Source organism: Rattus norvegicus, chromosome 13 (genome assembly GCF_036323735.1).
Source record: "Rattus norvegicus strain BN/NHsdMcwi chromosome 13, GRCr8, whole genome shotgun sequence".
Lineage (NCBI taxonomy): Eukaryota > Metazoa > Chordata > Mammalia > Rodentia > Muridae > Rattus > Rattus norvegicus.
The window spans coordinates 52,310,768-52,323,651 of NC_086031.1; positions in this window are offsets into that span (position 1 = coordinate 52,310,768).

Consider the following 12,884-nt stretch of genomic DNA (forward strand, 5'->3'; position numbering starts at 1 on the left):
ATAAGCAACTATATTAATGTCAAAGCAAGAATCACTACAGAAGGAGAAAGGAGAACAAAACAGAAAATCAGTGAAATTAGGAGCTCTTTCAAGAGAGCAAGAAAATTCATAAGTCAAGAAAGTAATTTCATGAATAAAATAACAGTATTGACAAAAAAATAGAAGTAAAGAAGCAACCAAAAAAGAAATCTATAAAGAAAATAGTACGATGACCAAAACTGAAATTATTAGAGGACTTTAATGAAAATCTGCCTCTGATCTGATTTTTACAAAATACTGAAGAACTTGAAAAGATCAAAACAGAACAATCAAATCTAAAAGACAAAAAGAAAAAAATTATTTAAAAAAAGAATCAATCCTTAGAACCCATGAAACACCACCAGATAGTTTTATGGAAACACCATGCCAGGGCTAGCATGGAAAGAAATAACATAGAAAAAGGGTTATTTGTGGAAATAGTGGTCCATCTTACTGAATTTAGTCAATATTGTAAATATCCATAAAACACAATGAACTCTAGTAGAGTGACCTAAAGTTGACACATATGAAATTCACTGTACTCAACCTCTAAAATTCAATGAAGGGATAATATGAAGTCAATGAAACAAAGTGATAGTCACACAAGTAAAATTCTCAAAATTGTCAAAAGATTTCTCATAGAAACATCAGAAACTAGAAACCAGTGGTAATTGAGAAATAATTTTGAGTTAAGTGTTTTATACTCAGCAGAACTGTCATTCAAATGTGAGTAAGAAGGCCTGGCATTTCCACGTGAAGATCTAAAATCCAATCTGCAGGAAATATGCGAGTAAATCCTTGAGATTGAAAGGAGAGGCCACCAGATGGTAACCCAAAGGCTCAAAGCAAACCAAGATCCCTGCAAAAGCATAGGCAAGATGAATTGTAAAACGAAATCATGTGTAAATTCATCTTTTCTTTTCCAGTTGATTTACAAGAGCAATGCATTTAAAGGAAAATGATTATTAGCCTAAGACTTAGTGTTATACCTTTGTGTGTATTTCACAGTTTAGCACATAGCTAAAGAGACAAATGAACTAAAACATTAGGGTATCATTTATCACGATAGCTTTGTTGCATCAAGAATTGAAAGGATAGAAGTGACCCTGTTCAAAGGAAGAAGGGTAGTATATTATTAAACTCAAGGTGACATACCATAAAATTATAGTGCTGACATTTTAGAGTGTTAACTGTAATCCTCATGGTAGTCAGAAAGTTAATAGCCAGAGACCCACAGAGGAAATGAAAATTCCATTTTTAAAGAGAGAGTTTAGTAATTCAACAAACAAGAGACAAAACAGTTGTAAAACATACAGAAGACAAAAATCAAAATAACAGGAGACGCCTTTGCCAGTAATTAAACTAGAGATTAATCAAACTATGAAATCATAAGACATAGATCAGCATAATGAACTGAAAAATATGGTCTACTGCACACTGAACGAAAGAAGCTCGCTTTAGATTCTGAACTACAAGCAGGTTGAAAGTGAGAGAGTGGAAAAAGATATTTCTGGTAAATAATCACCAAAATAGAACTTGGGGTAGTTTTACTAATACTAGAAAGATTATATACACTTTAAAATCTTACAAGCAGCATAAAGGAGGTTACACACTATTATAAACCAAAGCAGTACAAAAGTTTAACAGTGTTAAACATCATAAATGCTCTAAAAATCTAAATACTAGAATATATTGTGCAGAAATTGACAGTTAAAGGAAGAAATATAATTGTATAAAGTGGAGGTCTCACTATCTGATTCTCATTAATGCTCAGAATATCTAGGCAGAAGTTAAGCGAGGAAATATAGATAGATCAGGAACAATACAAGAGACCTACAAGACAATCTATGTACACCCGGTACCCAACCCAACAATGAGCGTTTCTTCTAAGGGCCTGTGGGATGCATTTCAATAACCTGAAAGTAGAAGAAGCACTGGATTCTGGGAAGAGCACTGGGAGGAAGAATGAGGTCTGGGGCCGGGGTGGGGGGGGAGAGGAATAGAGAGGATAGAGAGAGTGCATGGGTAAGCGTCACATGTGTATGGGAAAGTTACAATGACTCCCGTTCATCTGTACAACTATGTGTCAATGATTTTTAAAAATCCGGGAACTGGTGGCATATGCCTTTAATCCCAGCAATCGAGAGGCAGAGGCAGGAAGATCTCTGTGAGCTCAAGGCCAGCCTGATCTACAGAATGAGTTCCAGAAGAGCCAGGGCTACACCGAGAAACCCTGTCTTGAAAACTAACAACGACGACAACACCAGCAACAAATTTAATAAGATATCCTACAGAGGAACTTCTCCAATCATGGCGAAGTTGCTAATCACAAAAGGAAAACTGGAAATTTGAAGGTTTTCTTGAAATCAAACAATCTATTAATCTAATTATAATTATATAGTTTAAATATACCTTTAAACAGCGTGTAAAAGCAGAAATAACATGAGAGACTAGAAAATAATTAGAGAAAAGTAAAAAGAGCATACTAGCTAGATACTGTGTTAGTGCATCATTGAGGTTTTGTCTTTGGCTATGTGTTGTAATGTTAAATTCTATGCCTGAAGCTCTAAGCTTAGAAGTAAATTCTTAGGTTTACGAGCTTTTGTTGTGCTAACCTTGTTCCTTGATTTAAAGCTGTTGGTTAAATAAAATTGCCTACAGCTGCTTACTGGAGGGATTAGAGGTAGGTGGGTTTTGAGTTGCCTGGTTGGGGGGGGGGAGCAAGAGAGAAAGAAGGAGAGGAGAGGAGGAAGCCACCATGAAAAGAGATGGACCATCAGCCATAGCCAAGAGAAACAGAAACTGTCTGGGGTTCACCACTGAGGAGCAGCAGTTAAAAGAGTGAATTAAGGGGTTGGGGATTTAGCTCAGTGGTAGAGCACTTGCCTAGGAAGCGCAAGGCCCTGGGTTCGATCCCCAGCTCCGAAAAAAAGAACCAAAAAAAAAAAAAAAAGAGTGAATTAAGGGTTACCCCACTCCCACCCCAGCAGTTTTTCAAAGCCAATTAACATGACCATAGTTTGAGTCTCATTTATTTGTAAGCTAGTCAGCGATGTGCTTAAAGTGGTTCTACTACAGTGCATAACTTGAATCCCAGCACTCAGAAGGCAGAGGCAGGCCCCGGTGAATCGAAGGTAAGGCTGGTTTACAGAGCAAGATCAAGGCTAGCCAGGGTAACATCACAAGACTGTGTTTCAAACACAACAACAACAACAACAACAACACAAGCAGTAACAACAATAAATAAAGAAACAAAAGCCAAACCAAAATAACACCAAAATTCTCATAAGAGAGAAATAAGTAGAGAGAATATCTTGTACATTATGTGAATGCAACCTGTCATAGCTATGGTCTATGGATTAGGTAGGAAAGAGAGGTGTGATGTCCAGCAGGCAAAAAGATTCTGGCATAAAGTCGAGCAAGAGATTCTCCTGGGAAGATGAGATGAGGCAGACGCATGGGACCTGAGTACAGGTAGCCACGTGGCAAAATGTGGGTTAAAATAATTGGGTTATCTCAAGTTACAATTCTTGTCACAAAGGAGCCTAGCTATATGGCCAAGGTATTAGTAAATACATTTTGAGTCTTAGCCTTATTTCTGGGAGCATGGGGCTGGGAGGAAAAACTGGGGCTTAGCTTCCACACAGCTGAGCAAAAAATTACAGCTTTTTATAAATATATTACGATATTCAAAATCTTCACAGAACTGCACAAATTAAGCACCAATTTTATTTATTGATTTTTTTAAACATTTGTGCATTCAAAACCCACTGTTAGAGTAATAGAGTTACACAAGGAGGAAGCATTTTTCAAATGAGATATAGCTGTGGTGTCTGTGCTTTGGTAAGACAAAAATGCGTAAGGCCCAAGAATATGAATTTCAGTTGTTAAAATGCAAACTACGTGAGAAGGAACTGTTGGGAAAGCTTTCAGATTGCAGAGAAACACATGGTCGCAGGTTCAGCTCCATTTAGCGCTTTGAAATGCACACTAGATATTAGATAATAGTATTTTCCTGTTAGAATACTTGAAATTAAAACTGCTGATGAAACCTGTTGCTGTAAGACTGTGAGTCACTGGAATCCCCATATATGAAGGATGGGAGTGTTAGAAAGTATAAATGTAATGCCATGGTGCGTGGAATTTTTCAAAATATAAATATGATAATAAATCAGCTCTTGGCTATACAAAGCGCTCCTCTATATCAAGGTCATTTATAGTAACACCAAATGAAAACAAACCAGGCATCCATCATCTATCCAGACAGAAATAAGTGACTATTAAATGCAACGTAAGTGGATCTCGAAACAAGTCGCCTGACTAATCAGAGCTGACAAACACAGCTTGAGATGACTCTGCAGTTAAAGGCACTCACTGCTTTTGCAGAAGACCTGGATTTGAGTCTCAGCCTTCAAATGGGAGCTCCTGATGGTCTGTAACTTCAGTCCCAGGGCATCTGACATTCTCTTTTAGCCTCTGTGAGCATTATACACACATGGTATACATAAATACATGCAGGCAAAATGCATAAAATATGAATGAATGAATGAATGAATGAATGAATGAATGAATGAATGAGAGATGGGAAGATACTTATGATTCCGTTAGTATAAAGCTCAGAAAGAGTACTATCTTCAGTAATGGGAACAAGATGTGGTCGCCACTGGGTGAAATGAGTTAACATCATTCACAGGGATTAATAGATGGGAAGAACTTTGGCGATGGTGGACAAGTATGTTCTACTGGATGTGATGATAATTTCACAGGTGTATACATATGCCAACGTCTATTACATGATACACTTTAATATGTACGACACCTTATATGGCATCTGTACCTCCATTAAAATAATCTGCTCTCAGCCAGGGTTCTAGTGTAGTTTGAAAGAAAGATGTTATTTACAGTCACCACTTTAATAGTGAACGTTCAGGGGTTCCTCACAAAGAATCCAAATAGCCATGATTTCCAAAACAACCTAGAGATTGAGGATCATGGTGTATTTATAATTGTCTCCTGGCCTTTAAGCTTTGAGAGTATATTAATCAGCCTCGTGTTACCATATAAATATATGAGACAATTAACTTAGGGAGAGAAAAAAAGTTGGTGCTGCTCACAATTTGAAAGTTCAAATCCAAGATCAGGCAGCTCCCTGGTGTACCTTCTGAGTCCAGTGGTGGATGGAAATGGCCGAAGCTTGTTTTAACGTGAGTGTTTACTATATCCTGGGCCACAAGGCTTAGAGGGAGGAAGACAGGGAGACAGGCAGAGATCCATCAGAGCTCCCAGATTCCCGCAAGAGGGCCTACACTCAAAGACCTATGTATTTTTACAAGGCCTCGGTTTTTAAGGGTTCACCGTGCTTCTTAGCATTGCAGCCTGCGGACCCAGGCTGTACATGTGAAGTTTGGGGAGCAGGAATCCCTCACCTAAAACATAATCAGAGGTTTGAAACACTGCCATCTCTTCCTAAACAATCTCGTGGAATTGTTGAGAAGATGAAATAGATCCTAAATCCATGAAGGTTAGCTGATATATTGTTAAATACATACATAACGGGGTCAAGTTCAATTGGATTATCCAGTCAAAGAGTTATGAGTCAGACAACCAAAACCTTTTTTTTTTTTTTGATAATTGACGCTGTAGAAGATGGTAGGTTGACTCAAATGTAGAATTTACAAGCAGAGCAAATGAAGGCGGAACGCATATATGTGTTCAGTAAGAAAGAGACAGAAGAGGAACCAGATATGAAAACTGAGAAGTAACACAGAAGTAGGAGGACTCCAGGAAATGACTGGGTCAGAGGATGAAAAAGAAGAAGCATTTTCAAGAAAACAATGTCAGATGTGGTAGCGATGGGAATGAAGCCCCGGTGTAGCATTAGCCTTCAGAAGTTGTGGGTTTTCTTTCAAAAGAATACCTTTCCCATTAGGGGAGGAAGCTGGGCATCCAGGGCTTGCAGGCAGTGGTTCAGATAGCCAGGCTGCTCAGTTAACCTTTCAAGGCCTTTAGAGGTGCACAGAAAAAAGAACCATAATTTTATTAACTCTAACCAGGGGACAGAGGGTTTTAAGCACAAGGGCTTGTGCTGTAGGGCAGGTGACAGTGACTATCGGGTGACACTGATCAAGAAAAACAGTATATGGACTGCTCAAATCCATATTCCTCACCAGCTTGGGTGATCTAATGTCTGGCAGGGAAGAGAGAGGCAAAGATTAAAACAGAGACTGAAGGAACACCCATTCAGAGCCTGCCCCACATGTGGCCCATACATATACAGCCACCCAATTAGACAAGATGGATGAAGCAAAGAAGTGCAGACCTACAGGAGCCGGATGTAGATCTCTCCTGAGAGACACAGCCAGAATACAGCAAATACAGAGGCGAATGCCAGCAGTAAACCACTGAACTGAGAATAGGACCCCCGTTGAAGGAATCAGAGAAAGAACTGGAAGAGCTTGAAGGGGCTCGAGACCCCATATGTACAACAATGCCAAGCAACCAGAGCTTCCAGGGACTAAGCCACTACCTAAAGACTATACATGGACTGACCCTGGACTCTGACCTCATAGGTAGCAATGAATATCCTAGTAAGAGCACCAGTGGAAGGGGAAGCCCTGGGTCCTGCTAAGACTGAACCCCCAGTGAACTAGACTGTTGGGGGGAGGGCGGCAATGGGGGGAGGGTTGGGAGGGGAACACCCATAAGGAAGGGGAGGGGGGAGGGGGATGTTTGCCCGGATACCGGGAAAGGGAATAACACTCGAAATGTATATAAGAATTACTCAAGTTAATAAAAATAAATAAATAAAATAAAATGAAGGAAGACTATGTACAGTAACAGCAGAAGGGCCCAGTACCAATGTGACCTTGAACAAAGTGTTCTGCCTTACAGAGTCTTGGTGTCTATTGTGAAATTCAATCCGAACCCAGCAAGATATAAATTAAATATTCTCATCACATACCTGATTTCTTACATGTTGAATGTCTGATATTCTTTCTCTGCTTAGTTTAATGAGGCCTTCAGAAGCTATTGTTTTATTGTTTTAACCCAAAAAAGAAACCTCTCTCTTTCATCAGTAGATTTTTGTTAACCATTTCTTACTTCATTTTCTGAGTCAGAGAATCTCAGTTTCTCACTGGCCCCAGTACTGTAGGTTAGGCTGGGCTAGCCAGCTTGTCTGGGGGATCCTTTGTTTTCTACTTGCCCAGCACTGAGACTACAGTTGATCTACCATATGCACCAGCATTTACAGCACCAGCATTTACATAATTGCTGGGGATCTCAACTTCAGTCCTCCAGCTTGCCCAGCAGGCACTGAATATCCATTGAAGTAACTCTCTAGCCTTTCATAGGGTCTTATCTTAGAAATTCAGCCTCATTAGAAAGGATCCACATGCAGACTTATAAAGGCCACTCAACAGAGTACATGTGTCTCCTGAGTTGCAGGAGCGAATGCTGTTTTGGTTTTCTGTGTCGTTGCTGCAAATGTAAAAAGAGATCCCCTTTAAGAATGAAGTTCTACATAGGCAGCGATAGTACCTTTAAAGTCAACACTCAGGAGGCAGAGGAAGGGCATCTCTTGTCTCTGAAACTCATGAGGAATGTAGACTGCTTGGTCTAAAGGGTGAGTTCCAGGACAGCCAGGGATATATGAAGAAACCGTGTCTCAAAGCCAAACCAAAACAAAACAAAAACAACTAATATGGGGGTTCTGGAAACAAAGCCTGGGGTTGACTTCTGGATCCACTGCCTATGACACACAGCCTAATCCTCCTAAGCTACTCTCCTTGGTAGCCTTGGACCAGCAGACATTCTAATATGTGTGTGCACATAGTGTGCAGAGAACAACGCCTTGCCACACATTAAGTGATAGATTATCCTTGCTAGAAGTATATTTTATTTTTAGTATATTTCTTCACCAGTGAGCATTTTTTTTCTTTTTGGATAACAGTTTGTAACATCTACATTATTAATGTGAAGCACTTTAGTAGCGTATTAGAATGATAGTAAATTATTCGTTTCACAGAGGGAAATCTGGCTTCTACGGTTTTAACTTTAAGCCCATGGGGCTCTGACAGGCAACGGAGTAACTGACGGCACACAGCCATAAGCCTAGCCTACATGGCATTTGCCTATAGTAAGTCTTTGTTATTTAGAAACAGTCATTATACCCAGCTATGTAATCTGGGATGTTAAGTGTAACTCTTCTGTATCATAAATATTTAAATAAGATACCCATAAGTATAGTCAGATGATATTCCAACTTGCCTATCAAATTGACCAAAAAGATTATTTTAAAAGTAAACCTCATTGACTCCTAACTTGAGTTCTAATGCTAAAGGAATTTTCACAGGAAAGTAACAAGCATCAATTTATCAGGAAATCATTCGTGAAAGCACACCAGTGTGTTACATAGTTTCCTCCCTTTCAGTACCATAATGCTAACAAACACAACCAAAGTAATTCACTGTATGATAATCATTTTCCTTGATTTACCAAATAAAATGGACAAAGCTGGAGAGGAAAATCCAAGTGCTGCCCTTAGATGCTGGAAGTTAAAAGGAGCTTTAATGGATCACTGAGAAGAAAAATCTTAATCTGTGAATCTAGAGCTAAGCTAATGGGGGGTTCAGTGAGATCTGGAGAGGCTGGAAAGAGTTAGTCCAAGACACACAGGAAAGAGGATTCCCATAAGAAGAATGACCTACACAGTCGCAGATGACAGAGAAACACACGGGGAATTCAATATGCCCAGAGAAACAGTTCTCAAGCAGAAATTTGGAAAAGCATCATGAACCCATAGGTTAACAAAATTTCACATAGCCTTCTTCCTGTCCTCTCATTGAATACAGTGCCCGAAGAGGCCAGTGTCATGAAAAGAGTTTTCTGTACCTTCCCATGTACTGTATTGAAAGGACACCACTCTATGTGGTGACATTTAAGAGTTGGGAGTGTCTGGTCTGAGAAGGGTGGAATTTATATGGAGGTAGGTTACGCATAATGAACTTAGTGGTTTGTACTTTTTTTTTCTTTTTTTAATTGGATATTTTATGTATCTACATTTCAAATGTTATCCCCTTTGCCCCCTCTCCTATCCCCTCTCCCATCCCATGCTTCTTTGAAGATGTTTCCACTCCCATTGACCCACTCCCATCTCAATGCCCTGGCATTTCCCTACACTGGGCCATCAAGCCTTCACAGGACCAAGGGCTTCTCCTATTGATGCCAGACAAGGCCATCCTCTACTACATATGTGACTGGAGCCATGCGTCACTCCATGTGTACTCTTTGGTTGGTGGTTTAGTCTCTGGATAGTACTGCCATGTAAAGGCAAACCGAGATAGTCATTAGACACTGAACCTGCCAGCACTGTGGACTTGGGCTTCTGCCTCCTGACATTTGAGATATCACTTACTGTTTGTTGTTTTAGGTATCTAGCCTGTGGTATTTTATGATAGTATCCCAAGCTATAAGACCGTGTTTGGAAACTCTCCTGATTAAAATGTTCTGACCTTCCATTTGTGTCTCTCCCTCTCGCTTCCCACCCAGCTACTCTTCCCCACTCCCATGGAAATCAAGTCTCGAAGTACTTGCTGGTATGGACAGACACACATTACTTTCACGGAGACAATAAAGAAGCAGAGAAGGCTCCACCAACAGTTTGATATGCCAGGTTAGACGCTCACCTTGCACACAGTAGGATACTACTGAGGAGTTAAATAGGAAAACAAGTAGACTGACTGCTAATGGGTGATGGTTGGAGCACATATATTAGGTGGGAACCACAAAATGTTTCCTGCAAATGGCCAGGTAGTCAATGTTTCTGCTTTGGGATCCTAGGTTACCTGTTGCAGTTCCTCAGTTCTGCTTTTATATCACAAAGCAGCCAGGAAAAATTGGTAGCGCAGTAAGTGTGGCTGTATGCCAATACACCATCATCTGTTAAACAGTCAGAATTTGACACTGTTATAGAGGATGGGTTAGAGAGCATAAGTTGGAGAGAGATGCAGATATTTCAGCTAGTTCTTACATCAAGGAATAAATAAATGATGCCTCAGAAATTAAGAGTGCTAACTGCTCTTCCATAACGCTTAGGTTTGAATCCCAGAATCTATATGGTGGCTGACAGACATCTATAACTCCAGTTCTAGATCTTTTCTATCCTCTGAGGGTACTGCATGCACATTGTGAACAGGTATTCAATCAACAAAACACCTATACACGTAACATAAGAAATGTATATAAACAAAACTAAGAGTCAAGAATCATATTTTGAGAAGAATAGTGATTTAGGTTGCTAATCAAACAGGAGGATGAGCTGTGGACTCCACTGTCACGGATTTACATGCTCTCTGCCAGAGAGAGCAGACACAACTCCATAACATCTGGACCAGGATTCTACAAGGCAAAGCATCCCCCACACGGGGACCCAATGCAACAGAACTGAGAGTGACATCAGGTAATAAATATGTGAAGAGAAGGCACCAATAGCCAGCTATGAATTAATCTGAAGCAATGAGTCTGACCCTCTGTGTGTCAGGAGAGGAGGGAGGTGTCACAGGAGACCTGTGCAGTTTGACAACACCAGGAGTTTGCAGGAAAATGTGTGTGTGTTCTCTTCCTTTCTAAGGAGGAGGGGTAGTGGAGGCACATTTCTCTATGGATTTCGTGCAATTGTATCAAACTAAAAAGATTCTTCTTTGCAAAGGGAGAAAATGTGAAAAGACCACTACCAGACTGGAGAAAATAGTGTTAACTTTGCATCTGAATATGTGAGGAACTCAAAAAACTTACTAGAAGATCATAAGCCAATTTAAAATAAACAATGGGTTAATTGATATAGTTTCCCAAAAGAAGATTCATTAATATGAACCAGATAAATGAAAAAGACAACGTTCAACATGATTAATGATCTGGAAAAAGCAGTTCACAGCTATAATGATTTCAGTTTACCCTAGGACAAACTAAAAACTACCATCCAAAAGACAAAAGGTGAAAAGTTTTGGTTAAAAAAATGGGGAAAAAAGTTATTATAAGATGAGACATGAGGGGGAAGCTAGCTATTATGGAGAACAGTAAGAATATTTCTCAAAAATAAAATACAAAATTAAAAGTAGAACTTCAGACACTCCAATAATCCTAACAAGTCAGATATGGAAACTATTAACAAAAAAGAAGTCCCAGTAAGTTAATAGCCATCAACTTATGAACACACAAATAAAATCTGATGCATGTATAATAAAATAACATTGAAGAATAAAAAGATTCTGCTATTTTTACAAGATGTTATTTTTTTTCTGTTTGTGGTAATTATTATTAAGGGGAAGTACTCCATACAAAAATAAAACAGGTAAACATTTCTTGCCTTCTCTCATGGAATCTAAACAAATTGATCTTCATAATCTGGGAGGAGAGTTGTCATTAGAGACTGGAGAGGAAAGAAAAGAAGCTTGGTGCCTGGCTACTAAGTTAGATTTCCTTGGGAACCAGAAGTTCTGTGGTGCTATTGCACAGTATTGCTATCAATAATGGCTACAGCTATCAATATGTATTGTTCATTTCTTAAAGCTATGGAAAGGCATTCACATGCACACAAAAAAAATTATTTAAGAAGATACCAATACTTAGCTTGATTTAATCAGTACATGACTTATGCGTGTATTAAAATGCACATGAGGACTGGAGATGATGACTCAGTGGTTAAGAACATGGACTGCTCTTGTAGAGGACCAAAGCTTGGTTCCCAGCACCTACATCACCTGTAACTGCAGCTCTAGGGGATCTTACACTTCTGACCTCGGTGGTCATTTGCTCTCATGTACACACACCCTCTGTAGAGACACATACATAATACATACATACATACATACATACATACATACATACATATGTACATACATATATACATACATACATACATACATACATACATACATAGGATGTAAATAATAAGCCAATCTTTTAAAACATTGTATAACACTCTACTAATGTGTACAACTATGTCTTTATATGTCAGTTTGAAACTAAATTTAACAAATTAAAACATAAAGTTGAAGAGGATAGGATAGAATATGAACTACCCCACATGTTTGATCACACAGTCCCTAGTCGTGGTATTATTTGCAGAAGTTGTAGAACCTTTAGGAGGTAGAGACTTGCTGGAGAATTACAAGTCTGAACAAGAGATGGAAACTTGTCATTTAGGGCAAAGACCCCAGAGCAGCTCTGATAATGAATTTGCTGGAGGCCAGCAATGCCTCCAGCAAAGCAAACAGTTGTTCCGTTTCCCACATCACTGATGTCTCCTAAATGCACCTCTTCTGTGCAAAGGCCATACATACATGCCCATGACCAAGGCATGGAGAGGAGAGATCTGAACATCTAGCTGTGCCAAACGGAATGATCAGCTGACCCCTCCCCATACCTCAACCCAATTTCTGGCATAAGTAGCTTTAAAATCTCTCAGACCAGCGGCTTTATGGGTTTTACAGTTTAACCTCATACCCTTTTGTCTCTTAGTTTGTGACTATTACTGCAGTGTGTGACCAGGTGGTCTCTTTTCCTGGACCTTTCCTCTCATGGTGAGTGGTATCCTTGTGAAACTGTAAGCCAGAGTAAACCTCCTGTAAGATACCTTGGATATTGGGAATGTAATGAATAAATGCTAACAGAGACTTGTGCTTAGTTATCGGAGAGAATTGGTGCTGCCCTTTACAAATCACAGCTAAGAATGCTTTTCTCCCTTTGGATCGATGCACCTGTGTAACCGTGAGGAGTCAGGCAAATGTCTCCATCTTGTAAGAACTTCTTGGGGCTTCAGTCTTGACAGGGGACTCTCCACTGCCCTGAACTTGTTGAGTACCTAA